The 16,951-nt window shown below is 42.7% G+C and overlaps 1 protein-coding gene and 1 long non-coding RNA gene across 4 annotated transcripts in view; both read left to right on the forward strand.

Moving 5' to 3' along the window:
- The window catches only part of epha3 (eph receptor A3), a 158,389-nt gene that overhangs the window by 45,254 nt on the left and 96,184 nt on the right, over positions 1-16,951 (forward strand). The gene's annotated exons all lie outside the window — the stretch shown is intronic.
- Positions 13,490-13,938, forward strand: LOC125804966 (uncharacterized). Its single transcript, XR_007441183.1, has 3 exons — positions 13,490-13,543; positions 13,604-13,663; positions 13,724-13,938. It is a non-coding gene; the product is annotated as an uncharacterized LOC125804966 (long non-coding RNA).

Genomic DNA, 16,951 nt, shown 5'->3' on the forward strand with positions numbered 1-16,951 from the left:
TTAACCCTTCACGTGAACCTCTATTCATAACGGAGGCTGCGCTCCACGAGTCTCCGTACAACACAAAACACGCTCCATTATTTTAACGTGAATTATTGTTAGTATATTATCTTGCAAAGTAATCACAGTGCCTTCATCATTTCTACAGCGTGTATGAGGAAAGTGCTTAATAGCATTAAGCTATTGTTTCGCAAGTGTTTGTTTATTCTTTTGTAAATGAGTACGTGGTGTGTGTTGGGTTGCTGTGTCCCATGGGCCCCCACGTGTACTTTTTTTTTCTGTTTCTGCTCCTTGCTTAGCCCCCTGGGATAGCTCCCAGTGTCCATGTGATTAAGTGGGCATGCTGTGCTCCTATCAACAACTGTGAGCTAGAAGGCTCCAAGCAGCAGAGATTCTCAGAATACCTGAAACACCCTCTCCAAAAGTGTGCTTTTTCACTAGGTGAATCTAGTAATGATCTTCTCAATACTGTGTATTGAGGTTTTGAGGTCTTACAGAAAAAACTAATAAATTATATTTGTAGTAATGGTGAGTTTCCTTACTTACCGGTATATTGCATGGAAAACCTATATCATAATTCTGCACTATGCACCCTTTTCCCTCATTGTGCACCCTTTTTCTGATTCACTGTTCTTGTTTATATTGTTTTAGTTCCTTCCTTAAACCTCTTTGTTCAAGAAAACCTTAAATGCTTTTAATTTTTGCAAGAAAGAGAAAGAGATGTATCTGTATTAAGAAAACAACAGCTTATTTGGGTTATTGCATCATTTATTAGATATTTGTTAGGGTTGGCTCAGGTCATGTTACGTTGCTATTTTTGTCCCTCCTATGATTAAAATCAAGATGTACATATAGAACCTTACTTTCAGTTTCTAAATGATAATTTAGCTGATCTGTTGAGATTATATAGGAAAACTAACTTGTTTTATAGGGGAAGCAGATTAAAGTTTTTAACACCACTTACCTGATACCCCTCTTAAGAATCTATCACTGAACCCAATACAGTGAGTATTGGATGCAGAACTAGCACCACTAATGGCCCACTGGTTTGCCACTGTAATTCACTGACTCGATCAGCTGGTGCTTGGAGTTTGACAGTGTTTTAAATGTGCTTGACCTCAAAAAATATATTATATTGTAATGCTGGGCAGTATACCGGTTGATCCTGTAGAAGAAATAAAAAACTGTATGCATTATTCAGCAGATACAGCTCGCTAGCTAACGCTAGCCAGTTAGCATAACATTCTCCTGCTGCTGTTTCTTGCAGTATGAGTGTTTTTATCCAAGTAAAACAACAGCAAATAGCAGTTATTCACTCAGAAAGAGAGGATTGGAATTACGCAATCGAGACGAGCCCAGAATCGGTCCTGGTTGCAGAATCAAGTATTAAAACTCCCTAAAACTCTGGATACAAGGTGCAAAAGAACTTCAAGAGCAGTAACTATAGCCCTTTTTAATTACTATTATTATTAATACTGTTGCTTGAAGGATAATATTTAAGCATAGCGAATTGAATGTATTTGTTAAATGGAGAAAGAAGAATATTTTATGGATGATTTTAAATGTTTGATCAGCAATCAGTATTTGCAATCAGTATCTTTTTTTTTCACACATTAAGTTGCTTTAAAAAAATATGCTTTGAAAATTCTGTAGGGAATTAGAAAATGTTTTTTGCTGCTAATAATCTAAATAATTTAGCATATTTATTTTTAGAAGTATTTTTTTAGTTTCTTCTCCTTATTTTCCCTAACTCAGCTCATAAGTAAGTCAGGCAGGCAGGCAGACAGAATAGCAGGCAGACTGGAGATGTTTGTGTTGCTGATCTTTTATTATTTTTTGTAGTGGTAAGCTGATGATAGCTGTCATAGTCGGTAGGCTAGTTAACTTTGTCGCTAAGGTAATTTAACTATTATCATTAGGAATGGGGGGTTTATTTGGCCGATTCGGAGTTCAAACAGACTTTTGTGGGCCTACAGTCTGGTTTCCATTAGAAGCTCTCTGTTTTCGGTCAGTTAGGGACGGACTGTAATTGGGTGTGGACCACAATGTCAGGTCCTATTAAAGCTGTTGGAGAACGCTGGTGAAATGGAACAACAAATGTTGAACACTACAAAACAGAACGAGGCGCGCTCGCTATATACAGAGTTCGGATGGTTGGGAACGTCATGCTGGAATGGTGGCGAGATCTTACCCAGGAAGTATTTCTACGGATACAGTAATTGCAGGTAACTAGCAACAGGTGTTGCATTGAGGGGAGGCTCTGGAAAGTGGGAGCGTGCTGCTGCTGCGGGCGGGCCTCAAAGGAGATCAAAGGAAGGGCTCTACTATACTGTTGCTTTACACTGTAGTGTAGTAGTGATCAGCCTGGTGAGTCCGTGCGACTCTCCGGAGAGAGAGCACAGTTTCTGCACCCTCAGCTTATTAAAGCATTTCAGGGTCCAGTGCACTTGCACAGCTCTTCAACCTTTTAGCAGCCTCTCCACCTTGAATGCCAAGCGTAACAGTGGATCTTCCAGGGCAGCAGTGCGTGGAGGCTACAATGGCTACACGGAAAACGCTGCGCTCTGGGGCTTAGGATGATGAAAGCCAGGAGCCCTGAACCCGAGCCGAGGCTCCACAGCGCCGTTGCTGTTTTCTGGGTGGGAGATGTTCCGTGGCGATGCTATCAGGCGACGCTGTAAAGCCCGGACCCCGAGGCGGCGTCGTGCTTTAATTCAGCCGGCAGATCACAACTTGTAATCTAGCTTTGGTGAGGAGCTCCAAACAGGAGCTCTTTGATGTGTCTGCCACTTAAAGAGGGGACAAAAGAGAAGACCTTTAAAGGTTGCGGGATGCCTTTGAGATGAGCGCTGACCTTTCAGGAAGCCACTGTGTGAGAGATGTGTCTTTAAACACATATGGCCAGGGCAAGGGACCGTAGGGACTTGAAATGCCACCAAGGACAGTCAACTAAGATTAATATACCCATCATGTGAAATTGAGTGGAGAGTTTTTTTTTTTCTTTAACTCTGCTTTTCCTTTTCTCCAACATATTTTTTTCCATAGTGTAAATCCACCAGAAAGCTACTGGTACAATTTGACAAATCAGTTTTTTTAGCCTGTTCACACTGTTCATGTTTGTAATGTGAATTATATCAGACATTCCTCTGAACAGTTCGCACTTGAGTCACTTTTCATATTCATAAAGTTTTAAGAGTTCAGAAATCAATATTTGGTGGAATAACCCTAGTTTTAAATCACAGCTACTGTTATTCCAGTTGAGCTGAAATGTGTAAAAGTCGAAGAATTCTGAACTAACTCTTTAGACTGAGCCACATATGAAAGTGGCATTCTAATCCATGAGAGAGGTACCGGTGAAAAAGTTACTAAATCTGTTTTTTAGACTGTTTAAACTTTCTTTTAATTTAACCAATATCAGACGTTCATGTGAACAGTTTACACTTCTAATCTGATGCACATGTACGTATTAAGAACTTGTGTTTTATTGTTCCTTCTGTTCTGTTCAGGTATACAGCTCTGGAAAAAAATAAGAGACCACTTCAATTTCTGAATCATTTTCTCTGATTTTGCTGTTTATAGCTATATGTTTGAGTAAAATTAACATTGTTGTTTTATTCTATAAACTACGCACAACATTTCTCCCAAATTCCATATACAAATATTGTAATTTAGAGCATTTATTTGGAGAAAATGAGAAATGTCTGACATAACAAAAAAGATGCAGAGCTTCCAGACTTTAAATAATGCAACAAGTTCTATTCCTAAAGTTTTAAGAGTTCAGAAATCTATATTTGGTGGAAAAACTCGTTTTTTTTTATCACAGTTTTTATACATCTAGGCATGTTCTCCTCCACCAGTCTTACACACTGCTTTTTAATAGCTGTATGGTGCAAAGAATCAAGCAGTTTAGCTTGATTTGATGGTTTGTGATCATCCATCTTCCTCTTGATTATATTCCAGAGGTTTTCAATTTGGTTAAATCAAAGAAATTCATCATTTTTAAGTGCCCTCATTTTTTACAGAGCAGCATATCAGCTTTCAATACTGTATATAAAAGTGGCATTCTAATCTGTGTGAGAGGCACTGAAGTTATTCAACAAAACACATTTTTAGGCAGTTTACACTCTTTTTTAGGTATTTTTCTGAACAACTCATGCTCCTAAACTGATGCAAATGCACAAATTGCTGCTGCTGTCGTGCCTGTTGAGTTGGATTGATGGGAAAAGTTGCTGCAATCTGGAATCTGGCTATTCAGATTAAGACGTATTTGTGCAAATCTGATATGTCTAGGATTTCAATACCACATATAAAAATGGCATTCTAATCCACCAGAGAGAGATACTGGTTAAATTCATCAACCAAATCAGATTTTTTTATTCTGTTCTCACTGCTTAAACATGAATTATTTCAGGCAGTTATGTTTTAGGTATTCATGTCTCTAAACTGATGCACATGCACAAAATAGCTTCTGCCTTCTTTATTGAGTTGGATTGAAGTCACATTGCCAGATATTAGATATGTATTGGATTTCATTACCACATTTGAAAGCAGCATTTTAATCCACGAGAGAGATATTGGTTAAACAGAAAAAAATGGACACTGAATCTATGGACAGTGTAGTAATTAAGTTTATAGAGATACACGGCTGTACGTCTTGGATTCCCAGTTTCCGAGATTCCTGTTACTGTATTAGAGGCACATATACTGTAGCACAGCTGCCGCACTTGCACTCTATACTAAGCCAGCTTTATTTTATTAAAGGAATGTAACTGATCCTTACTTCATAAGATTTTGGATCATCATGACGTGTTCTTTATGTTTTGATTGACAAGACGGAATCAGCAGCAGCTATTCCCAAACAAATGCGGTAGATAAAATTGATGAGCTCGAACCTGCAATTATTCGTCCATCATCACCCTCTCCTCATTCTCAGGGCTTCCCACAGGAATGTCGGTCCTGCGCCAGGGAAGGCCACTCTCTGAGCCTTCGCCACGCACAATTAATGCTTAAAGACTGAGCACGTTTATTGTTATGTTCGGAGATTAGAACGCCAAAGAAAAGACTGTTTCCCAGAGCGCAGCGGTAAAACAATGACATCAGACACACTTCATTTCCTCCGTAAAAAAAGATCGCCCCCGTTTACACCGCTAAAACCAGCCCACGGTGCAGATATAAATGTCTGGGAATCAAGTAATAGACATCTTTAATTACTGAATGTATGCATGTGCTTGTGTCTAATCGCGTGAGCCTCTGCGTTTGGTTTGGAAGGCACTGCCAGCAGTTGGATGATGATGATGATGATTGAGAAATAATGTAGCATTAAGGTAATATTATAGAATGCAAGATGCTTTTCAGGCCAGCGCACACCTACGCAATCACGCTGTGTACACGTTTACAATATTTCAACCTTAAGACCTTAATTGAGAGCAGGGTAATCCTGTGATGGTTGTAATTGTGGAGGCTGACATTGCCAACTTGCCATGCTTAATGAGGACAAAGCAATTAATAGATTGATTAACATTTAAATAGATAGGGAAAGGTTACCTCTCTGTGTCATTTGCATGTCGTTACCATGCAAATTCCAGACTAACCGAGATATAAGATCATGTTGCATATGATTATAGGGGGGGGAAAAAACGTGTTAATCACCAATTCATAAATTAAACATGCAGACTCGGAACCTGTGATTGCTCTTTGGAAGCTTTACTTTATTTGAAATCAGCTTTAGATGAATATTGTTTTTTTTTCTATTTAGTGAGTTAATATATCACAGTATATTAAAGTTGGTTGGTTGAGGTATGATCTGATACGGAAGTATGAATAACTGTCCATGTAAATGTGGGTCTACAACAAGTTTGAACAGGATAAAAAATCTAAAAAATAAAAATAAGTGTTTTTTTACATTGACTTTGCCAGTATGAACCCGTGATGTTTCATGTTTTAAATAAATCCATTTAATTTGGTAATATACAGCAAAGCAAAAAGTTGGGACTTCAAGGTATTAGCCACTTTGTAATGATGTCATTCATACTCACAACATTTTAAAAGACATTTTGGCACCGATGACACTAAGTGATGATATACAGGCTAGTAAGGTCTCTACAGTATACCTTCTTTTTTTTTCCTTCAGTCATGTCTTTGTAATGTGTGCAGCAAATGCATAGATGTCCCTGTAAAATATATTGTCTTGAAGGCCGCAAAAGTTGCTGTAAGATGCTCTAAGATCTCAGCGTACTAATACAACCTAATATTAATATTAAGACATAATCTAACAGTCTGGATGGTCTTTTTAGCCTTTGGTCCATTATGATTAGAATTCTGACCACAATACATGTTACCAGTGTGTGTTGGGCCATGTAAGACGTCTTTGTAAGTCTAGAGAAGTTGGCCCCAGTTCTAGACAAGGTTAACATAAGGTTAAAGACTTCTGTTTTGCACAGTAAAGTTTGAAAAGGCATTTGTAAAGATAAGTGAACTGTATAGCTGGATTCATAGTTAAACATAGTAATTAATCTCTTGTCCATGTGGTTCTATCCGCAATTGCTGAATGACGGTTCTTGTTGCAGTGTCATATCTTGACCCTGTTTCCTGTCTTTTCTGATCTTTTTTCTTGTTTATTTAGCCTTCTCCTATGTGCCTGTGTTTCTCTCTGTGTTTATTTGCATTCCTCCTCCGTGCCTTTGTGTTCTTTTCCCCATGAGCTCCGCTTCACGTGGCCCTGTGTGTGTTCCTCCCCAACTCTACCCAGCTCAGTGTTCCTCTCGTGACTGTAGCTCCGTAGGTCCGCCCCCCTGATACCTGCTCCAGGTGTTTCTTGTTTCCTTTTTTCTTCCATGTGTATTCATAGCCCTGGGTTTTTTTTTTGTTTTCAATTTTTGTACGTCTTTACCTCTTTATTTATGTATTTTACCTGTTTATTACTTGTTTATTATTATTATTTTTTGTTTATTTCCTGTCTTTCTCTTCTGTTCAGTTTTCATGTTTCCTCGTCTTGGTTTATTTCAAGTTTGTTAGCCTCCTCGGATGTTAATGTATTTCTGGTGTTTATTTTTCATTCGTTTTTTTTGTTTATTACACTTGCGTACACTCTTTTCGTCCATCTCTGGCAACTCAGTGACATGCAGTGCTGCCAGCGAGATTGAAGATCAATAATGTTCAGCTTAGGCTGGTGCCTTTGCCCTTTTCTGCACTGATATTATGCACTGAATTATGAGATTAAATGAAGGAAACCTGACAAAACATGAAATATTGGGTTCATACTGTCTGCAAGTGAAAACAAATCAGAGTAAATATAAGAAACTTTTTTTTTTTTTTTTACTTTTCTGATTTGCACCCTAATGCAGGGATAAAGCGTGCAGTCTGTTGACGCTCAAGCTCATAGACTGTGAAGCACTAATCTTACGCCGCTGTTTGTTCGGCATGAATTTCAGATGCAGTTTTGAGAACAATGCGCAAATGGAAATTGCACGCTCAGGATCAATGGTAATTACTGCACTATAGTGTACGAAGCATCGGAAAATTGTCTCCAGGTGTATGAAGAATTGGCACCCTTATTACTCATCATTTTAATTGGCTTAATTATGATTGCTGCTGTTTAGCCTGCATTTAGGATAAATCAATGCCAGAGGAGGTCCAGAAATACATCAGCGGAGCAGAGGGGAGTTCATCCAAAGCCAACATTTTTACTAAGTGAGGTCCATGGTAATAAATAGATGGCATTTATCATCATCGACTGCTCTCACGCCATTTGACGCACCGGGTCACTGAATCTACCCTGGGCTCTATTTATGGCACTGTAAAACCTGTTCAAATACATGTTCATTATTGTAATGAAGTGTAAGCATCATTAGGAACAAAAAAAGTGCTCTCGTGTGAAACTGCACTGTTTTCTCATTCCGAGGAACATATGGAGGCCAAATAGCTGCATGGCACACCAGCTCAACAGGCAGAGTTACAAGGCCCAGTGCTCTCTGACACAGCTCTGTGATCCCACACCAATAAGAGCGGTCATGGGCCCTGCTGGGTTCATTGTCCAGGCTGTAGCTCCAGTGGGGCCGTGGAGGAGCAGAGCGGAATAACATGTGTGCACACAGTAGGGGGACATTCCTATAGCCCTGTGATTTCCTCACTACATTCAGCACATTCATCCACTGGAAACCCCACTGTAATCACATTGTCCTCAGCACTAACTCTCCACCAATCCCTCCTATCAGCAGCATGTCATGTCCTGTCAGGGGGAGAAAGGAGCAGCAATGTTACAGGTTCCACCTAGAACCGTTCAGCAGATTCCTCCTCCACCACCCTCAACCTCCCTGCACAGGATGATGGACGACCCGCAGCTTAAGTGTAACCACAGTCTGTAAGACTTTAGGTTTTATGGAGGTTTATAGATAGCAGTAAGAACCCTGTGTCAGAGTATTACTGGATGTCATGCTATTCAGTGCTTTTGGATGTTGATGTTTTACATGTATTTCCTGGACAGTCCTTCTCCTCCTGTTTTATTGCTTCACACCAAAGCTTAGGAGATCCAGGTTCATTAAATAAATCACTATACTAGACTTTAGTGCAGTTCATAATAATAATAGTGAAGCTATAATTTTAATACTGTGGCACAAACATTTCTAAGCTTATCTCATTATCACATGGCAATGTTATGTTTTAATGTTATAAAAAAGTAATTTTGTTTTAGTTTTAGTTTTTGTAGGGGGTGGTTACAAATATGTGAGATGAACGATTTTCATATAATATGTTGTTTTACACTAATTAAGTCAAGCAGAAGAGGTTTCATATTGAAAAAAAATACATTTAACTATTTTTCTGAGATCTTCAGTCTTTTTTAAAACGGGTTAATTTGACCCAGAACATAACAGGAGGGTTAACCATTTAATATGTAGTTTATATCTATGGGACAAATCACTAGCTAATATCTTCCTGGCTTACTGGAACACTCAGTGTTCCTCAGTGTAGCTCTGTCAGGTGGCATTAGCCGCTAACCGCTAATGCTTTAACTTTAAAGGAAATCTGTTACTGTAAAGAAACAGAAGTGCTTTACTCACCCAAATAACAGTTTTCAGAAGAGAAATCTTCATCCAGCATTCGTTTAACTTGTCTGCCTTGTCTGAATTTTTTTTTTTAAGAATTACAGAGAATTACAGTTTTGTTTACTTCGCTAAGCTTTAGATGGTGAGATCTGCTGAATTTAGAAGGAAAACATAGTGACACAACTGTTATTACTAGTAGTCTCTAGTTTTGCATAAAATTCGCCTTATGTATGAAAACAGACTAAAAAATAGAAGTTTATTGATAGTGCACCTTATATTCAGATGCACCTTATGGTGCGAAAAATACGGTAGTAAGTTTCTGACGGAAGTAAGAGATGTTGGAGTGCTGATTTGACTGATATGTTAAACTAGTGATTGAGCAATCTGTAAGTAGTGCTAGGCCACTGTGATAAAATCTAAATGTATTTATTCTAAAGCTATACAGTTTATGGTTCTTAGGTAACGGTATTAAGCCTAGTCCTAGAATGCAGTTTTTGTTTATTTCCTTCCTCTAAGTGTGTTAATGTCCACTTAAAACACAGAATAGTTCAGGACTAGGCTTAATCCATGTCCAGTAAACCACCCCTTTAATTTTGCCCACCCATAGATTTAGACAAAAACACACTTTATGTTGAGCTAATCTATTTTTCTTACTGCTGAAATCAAATACATATCGTCGCTGTCTAATAAATAAAACAAGTATCTCCATTTTATATAATGTGCCAAAGATGATCTGACCAATATCAATACTTCAACATGACCTGAAATAAACTCCTTTTACATTGATCCATTTGAGAAAGTTGAGAAGTTTTTTTTTTTGTTTTTTTGTTTTTTTTTATGGTTGCTGTTTTGGAAATACTTGTTTTGCTTGATTAATTTGCATGATGTCACTGTAAAAACAAATATTGTTCAGATTAATCTTGAAAAAAATGCTAAAAAAGCATATAAATCTGGGCAGCTGTGCAGACGTGAGAAGAGTGAGCTCTGTCAGCTTGTTTATTAGCTGGTTGTAGTTCATCATAAACAAAGCTAGCTCTAATAGAGGCCAGGCTCGATTAGAGAGGCCTCTGATTGCTGGTTTCTGAGCGTGTGCCCAGTCTTTGTCATGCTGGAAAGGGTGGATGTGATTAATGAGATATCATAGACTATCATTTAAGTGCAGCTTTATTATACACACGTATTCTATTGAGTGGTACTCAAGATATTGATATGTGTATATGGAGGCCTGTCACTGTAACTTTCTTTCCTGGACAGTGTATTTTCATAGATAGAACTGCAATAAATGACATTATTTCCAATTTATGACCATTTTATTCCACTTAGAAAATGGTAATATAATATTTTAATGATTCAGTAACACCCTTTTAAAACTAATTTTAGACAGTCAAAATATAATATAATAAAGGGAATAACAGAAATTTAATAGAAATAATAGGGTAATATAAAGTTAAATTTAAGTTAAAATGATTGAGGTTTTGTCCATATATTGTGCTATAAATCAATATTGTAATATATAAAAATGATAACTTCACAGAGGAAGGAGAAGCATTATAAGTCTGAAGGAAGCAATAATTATAATAAAAGATAAATTAAAATGTATTAAATTAATTAAATTAAAATGTCTTTAAAAATTGTAAAATTGCTTTTTTATGCTACTCTGTTATCATAATGTCAGTGGCATTTAATAGTCTTAAAATTACCAAAAATATCGCAATAATTTCTGGGACAATATATCGTCCACAAAAAAAAATCTATGTGTAAGTACAAGTAAGTACTTGGGAGCGTGTGTTGACATGAGCGTGTCACGCTGTGTGCCTGCCGCAGCAGCCACGCGATTTTGTGGCAGGACAGTCAGTGTGTGTGTATGTGCTTGTGCGTGTGTATGAGTTGGGCCTTCAGTAAGATCGATTGGGGGAGGGTTGGGGGGGTGAGACGTAGGGGAGTGGGGCTGCTGTCAACTTGTCTACTGTCTGTACCTCAGCGCCGGCCAATCAAAGCGGCCCAGACCTGACAAGCCCTGTTGGAGTGTGCATCGATCAGGCTGGGGAAGAGGGGCCCACTGCAGGGATTGTTTTTCACAGTCAAGTGTGCTCTAATCTCCCCTCTGATGTCTTAAGAGATCCATCAGTGTAACTAATAGTGAGCCTCTGCTGGCCGGGGACAAAGGCTGATCCGCTGATAGGTGGCCATTAAGAATGGCCGTCTCCCGTGGAAGCGCCGCTCCTGTTCGCCGCACTACAATGGCGACTCTTACATCCCTTTACAAGCCCCCCGCACCTTCTTATCAGATGGCGGAATGATGTCGGGCGGACGTGTGGAGGCGCTTATTGATTGCTGTTGTATTGGTGTGAACTGCGCTCGTGATGTATGTGCCGGTTCAAGCTGCAGAAAGGTTCCTGCGTTCATTAATGCACGGTGGTTGGGAGGTATTATTGAGCTCAGAGGTGGAATTTCAATGATTCCGCAAGGCAATGTGCAAGGTGAGCTTTAATGAGTTTGTTCTGCTCTGGGGGCACAGTAAGCGCAGGCACGCAGGCCAGATACGGATCCAGCCGAGCAATGATGAGAATATGGAATCGGTCATTATTCTGCACTCGACGCAAAGCTCTGCCAAGGTCTGCAAACTTGCCGCCGCTGTTTCTTGGTGTGTGTGTGCGAAGTTACGTTCTGCTGCATGAGCACTTCTGTGAGAGCCTCCAGCCTTGAGGACACAGAGCCACAGAGAGAGAGAAAGAGAGAGAGAGAGAGAGAGAGAAAGAGAAAAGGATGAAAAAAGTTAGAGCCCAGCTCCGGCTCCAGCTCCGGCTCCAGCTTCAGCTATAGCTCCGCTCTGAGATTGAATCTGGGGCAGATGAGTGAGCGCACTACTGTAATTCAGTGAGCATGGAGTGTGTGAGGCGCAGAGGTGTTCTCACGGATCTCCAGTTCAGGCTGCGGGCTAGAGAGACTGAAGGATGATGAGTGGAGAGATGAAGTGAGGTGGTTAATAGATTGTGAAATGAAAGTAAGTAAGTTGGAGAGTCAATCAACACAGTTTGTGAATCAGAGAGGTAAGATATGTAGTAAATGAGCTCTGTGTTTCATTGTGTGTGTATAAAAACACATATTTTGCTTACCTAAACTCTCACTTCCTTATAGTAAGCCTTATAGTAATCATTAGCGGAAAGCTAGCTACCATTAGCTGAGAGCTAGCTAACATTTCTGGGGAGAAAATGTTAGAAAAGGTTAGCGGGGAGCTAGCTAACATACTAACAAATGAAAACAAAAGATATACAGTAAATGAGCTCTGTGCTTTATTGTGTGTGTATAAAAACACATATTTTGCTTACCTAAACCCTCACTTCCTTATAGTAAGCCTTATAGTAATCATTAGCGGAAAGCTAGCTACCATTAGCTGAGAGCTAGCTAACATTTCTGGGGAGAAAATGTTAGAAAAGGTTAGCGGGGAGCTAGCTAACATACTAACAAATGAAAACAAAAGATATACAGTAAATGAGCTCTGTGCTTTATTGTGTGTGTATAAAAACACATATTTTGCTTACCTAAACCCTCACTTCCTGTCAGGATTAGACCCAGGCAGAGAGACGAGGAGGCGGACGTAAACACAGGTAGGGCGAATTTATTAAATAAATATAAACAAATAAACAAGTAAACAAGAAACAAAGAAAAACAAGAAACAGAGGCGAGCTAAAACTAACAAACAAACAAGAGGTACTAAAGATAAACAAACAAACGCTGGAAAATAAACTAGGAATAAACAAGAGAGAGAGAGACTAATGATAAATAAACAAGGAGGCTATAAAACTAGACAGGATGAACTTAAACAGGGCAAGGGAATAAACTAGGGATGTATATATAAGAAAATAAAACAAGAAACTAAACTAGACAGAGGATGAATACACTAAACAGGGTTAAACAGGGCAAGGGAATAAACTATGGAAACTAGAAACAAACAGAAATAAACACTAAACAAGGACCTAGGGCAATGACAAATGAAACACGGTGAGGCTAAGAAAACGCAGAGAGAGACAGAGAAACGCAGATAGACAGACAACGGGGGACAGTGCAAAGACCGACAGAGGACAAGTAACAGAGGAAGTCTTTTTAACATAACAGGAAACACACTGGGAGTGGAAACACCTGGGGAAGGGGTGGAGCTACAAATGAGACATGAGGTAATGGAAAATCACAGGCAGAACACAGGGGCACGGGTCACGTGGGACAACACAGGCACGAGGACAGACAGGAAACAGGGCCAGGCGTGACAGAAACCTCCCCCTAAACGCGCAGCTCCCGAGGCGCGGAAAAACAAACCCCGGGGGCTGGCGGCAGGGAGAGGCCGGGGAAAACAGGAGACCGAACGGGAGACTGGACAGGGAACTGGACGGGAGATGGAGACAGGACAGGGGACAGAGACTGGACAGGGAACGGACACTGGACGGGGAACTGGACAGGTGACGGAGACTGGACGGGGAACGGAGACTGGACGGGGAACTGGACAGGTGACGGAGACTGGACGGGGAACTGGACAGGTGACGGAGACTGGACGGGGAACCGGACAGGTGACGGAGACTGGACGGGGAACCGGACAGGTGACGGAGACTGGACGGGGAACCGGACAGGTGACGGAGACTGGACGGGGAACCGGACAGGTGACGGAGACTGGACGGGGAACTGGACAGGTGACGGAGACTGGACGGGGAACTGGACAGGTGACGGAGACTGGACATGAGACAGAGACTGGACGGGACCGGACATGGGAACAGGGACAAGAACATTGACGGGGACGGAAACAAACACAGTAACAGGGACAGGAACAGAGAAACCACCGGGGACAGGAACTGGAACACTCACAGATACAGGGACCAGGACAGGGAGAGACAGGGGGACCAAAAACATAGGTGGGTGCCCAGGACTGGCAAAAGTCTGTGGGGACAGCCTGGGCACATAACTGGGGGCAAAGTCAGGAGGCCTTGGAGCAGGCCTGGAAATACGGGGCCTTGGAACAAACATAGTTCTGGGAGCTGCAGGTGCTTGAGCTGGTGCTGGAGCAGCTGGGACTGCTGGTGCTGGAGCAGCTGGGACTGCTGGTGCTGGAGCAGCTGGGACTGCTGGTGCAGGTGCTGGAGCAGCTGGGACTGCTGGTGCCGGAGCTGGAGCAGCTGGGACTGCTGGGGCCGGAGCTGGAGCAGCTGGGACTGCTGGGGCTTGAGCTGGAGCAGCTGGGACTGCTGGGGCTTGAGCTGGAGCAGCTGGGACTGCTGGGGCTTGAGCTGGGGCAGCTGGGACTGCTGGGGCTTGAGCTGGAGCAGCTGGGACTGCTGGGGCTTGAGCTGGAGCAGCTGGGACTGCTGGGGCTTGAGCTGGAGCAGCTGGGACTGCTGGTGCTTGGGAGAGCGGCGCGGCCGCCGCTGAAATCTCGGAGAGCGGCGCTGCCGCCGCTGCAGTCTGTGAGCGCGGCGCGGCCGCCGCTGAAGTCTCGGGGAGCGGCGCGGCCGCCGCTGAAATCCCGGAGAGCAGCGCTGCCGCCGCTGCAGTCTGTGAGCGCGGCGCGGCCGCCGCTGCAGTCTGTGAGCGCGGCGCGGCCGCCGCTGCAGTCTGTGAGCGCGGCGCGGCCGCCGCTGAAATCTCGGAGAGCGGCGCGGCCGCCGCTGAAGTCTGGGAGAGCGGCGTGGCCGCCGTTAAAGTCTCGGAGAGCGGCGCGGCCGCCGCTTGTATCATGGGGTGCAGCGTTTCAGATGCGTGCTTCACGGGGCGTGGCATGAAGAGATCCGCTGCAGCAATGCTGGAGCCCGAAGCTGCGGGTGAAGTAAAAACCCGGACTGGATTCCTACTCTCTCGTGCAGAGTCCGGCGTGAGGAGCGCGGGGAAAGTCTTTGACCGCGGCTGGCTCGCCGCGCAGGGGGTCTCGGAGCGCGCTTCCACTGCCACCGCGGGAATCACGGGCTGCGGTTCGGCTGCCACCGCGAAAGACACAGAGCGCGGATCGGCAGCTACCGTGGGAGGAAGTAGCGGCTGGCGGGCTGGTACAGGAGGGCAGTCCTCAAACTCCTCTTCACTGGATGCAGGTGTGAGGAGATCGGAGTAGTCCCAGGAATAGGACTCCTCACAGCCTGCATCCATGCCACCCCCGTCCTCGTCGGGGCGAGGATCGAGGCTGACCGCACACAGCCCTAGCGCCCCCCCAAGAAAATCCTCCCCGGAAACGGGCTTCTCCTCCGGCTGGCGGGACCCCTTAAAACGTCTACCCCGAGGCCTGCGGCGTCCTTGGGGCCTCGGGGATTCCAACGCCGGGGTCCCGAATGGAGCATGGCGGATCGCCATCCTGGAGCCAGTCCACGGGATCCCCTTGTGGGTCTCGGTGGGCGCCACTGAAGCTGGGCTGACGGGCTCCAACCCGAGGAAAGGCGCTGGGAGCGGTTCATCTCCCCGGATTCGCTCGGCCAGGAGACGGAGAAACTCCAGGTCCGCCTTCCTTGCAGCGTGCCAGTCTGCTACATCCATTGCGGTCGGTCTTTTTGTCAGGATTAGACCCAGGCAGAGAGACGAGGAGGCGGACGTAAACACAGGTAGGGCGAATTTATTAAATAAATATAAACAAATAAACAAGTAAACAAGAAACAAAGAAAAACAAGAAACAGAGGCGAGCTAAAACTAACAAACAAACAAGAGGTACTAAAGATAAACAAACAAACGCTGGAAAATAAACTAGGAATAAACAAGAGAGAGAGAGACTAATGATAAATAAACAAGGAGGCTATAAAACTAGACAGGATGAACTTAAACAGGGCAAGGGAATAAACTAGGGATGTATATATAAGAAAATAAAACAAGAAACTAAACTAGACAGAGGATGAATACACTAAACAGGGTTAAACAGGGCAAGGGAATAAACTATGGAAACTAGAAACAAACAGAAATAAACACTAAACAAGGACCTAGGGCAATGACAAATGAAACACGGTGAGGCTAAGAAAACGCAGAGAGAGACAGAGAAACGCAGATAGACAGACAACGGGGGACAGTGCAAAGACCGACAGAGGACAAGTAACAGAGGAAGTCTTTTTAACATAACAGGAAACACACTGGGAGTGGAAACACCTGGGGAAGGGGTGGAGCTACAAATGAGACATGAGGTAATGGAAAATCACAGGCAGAACACAGGGGCACGGGTCACGTGGGACAACACAGGCACGAGGACAGACAGGAAACAGGGCCAGGCGTGACACTTCCTTATAGTAAGCTTGGCTATTATAGTAATTCAGGCTATACCAGGGTTCCCGCAGAACCTTAAAAAGTCTTAAAATGTCTTAAATTAAAATCCTGGTAATTAAGGTCTTAAATTGTCTTAACTTTACTGTAAATTTGCTGTAGGTATTACATTTTCAGAGAGTGCATTTATTGTCTGTGGAACAACACAGCGCCCCAGCATAAACAACTAAGCCAGGGGAGAGAACTAAGGTTAGCAGAGAGCTAGCTAACATTAGCAGAGAGCTCGCTAACATACAAACTTAAGTGGCGAGATAGGTAATGTTACAGAGTAGAGAACTAAGTTTAGCGGAGAGCTAGCTAATATACAAACTTTAGCGGAGAGCTAGCTAACATTACTGGGGAGAGCTAGCTAACATTAGCAGAAAGCTAGCTAACCTTAGCAGAGAGCTAGCTAACATTAGCAGAAAGCTAGCTAACCTTAGCAGAGAGCTAGCTAACATTACCGGGTAGAAAACTAGCCGGGAGCTGGCTAACATGCTAACATACTAACAAATGATAACAAATGGGAAACAATACGTTTTGATTTCCAATACAATACATTTTCAAGAAGTTTCTACCAAATAAATTATGACAATTTTGGGTATTGAGGTCTTAAAAAGTGTAAAAAATTTGACTTTTAAAATGGTGCAAGAACCCTG

The sequence above is a fragment of the Astyanax mexicanus genome, chromosome 11 (assembly GCF_023375975.1).
Source record: "Astyanax mexicanus isolate ESR-SI-001 chromosome 11, AstMex3_surface, whole genome shotgun sequence".
Lineage (NCBI taxonomy): Eukaryota > Metazoa > Chordata > Actinopteri > Characiformes > Acestrorhamphidae > Astyanax > Astyanax mexicanus.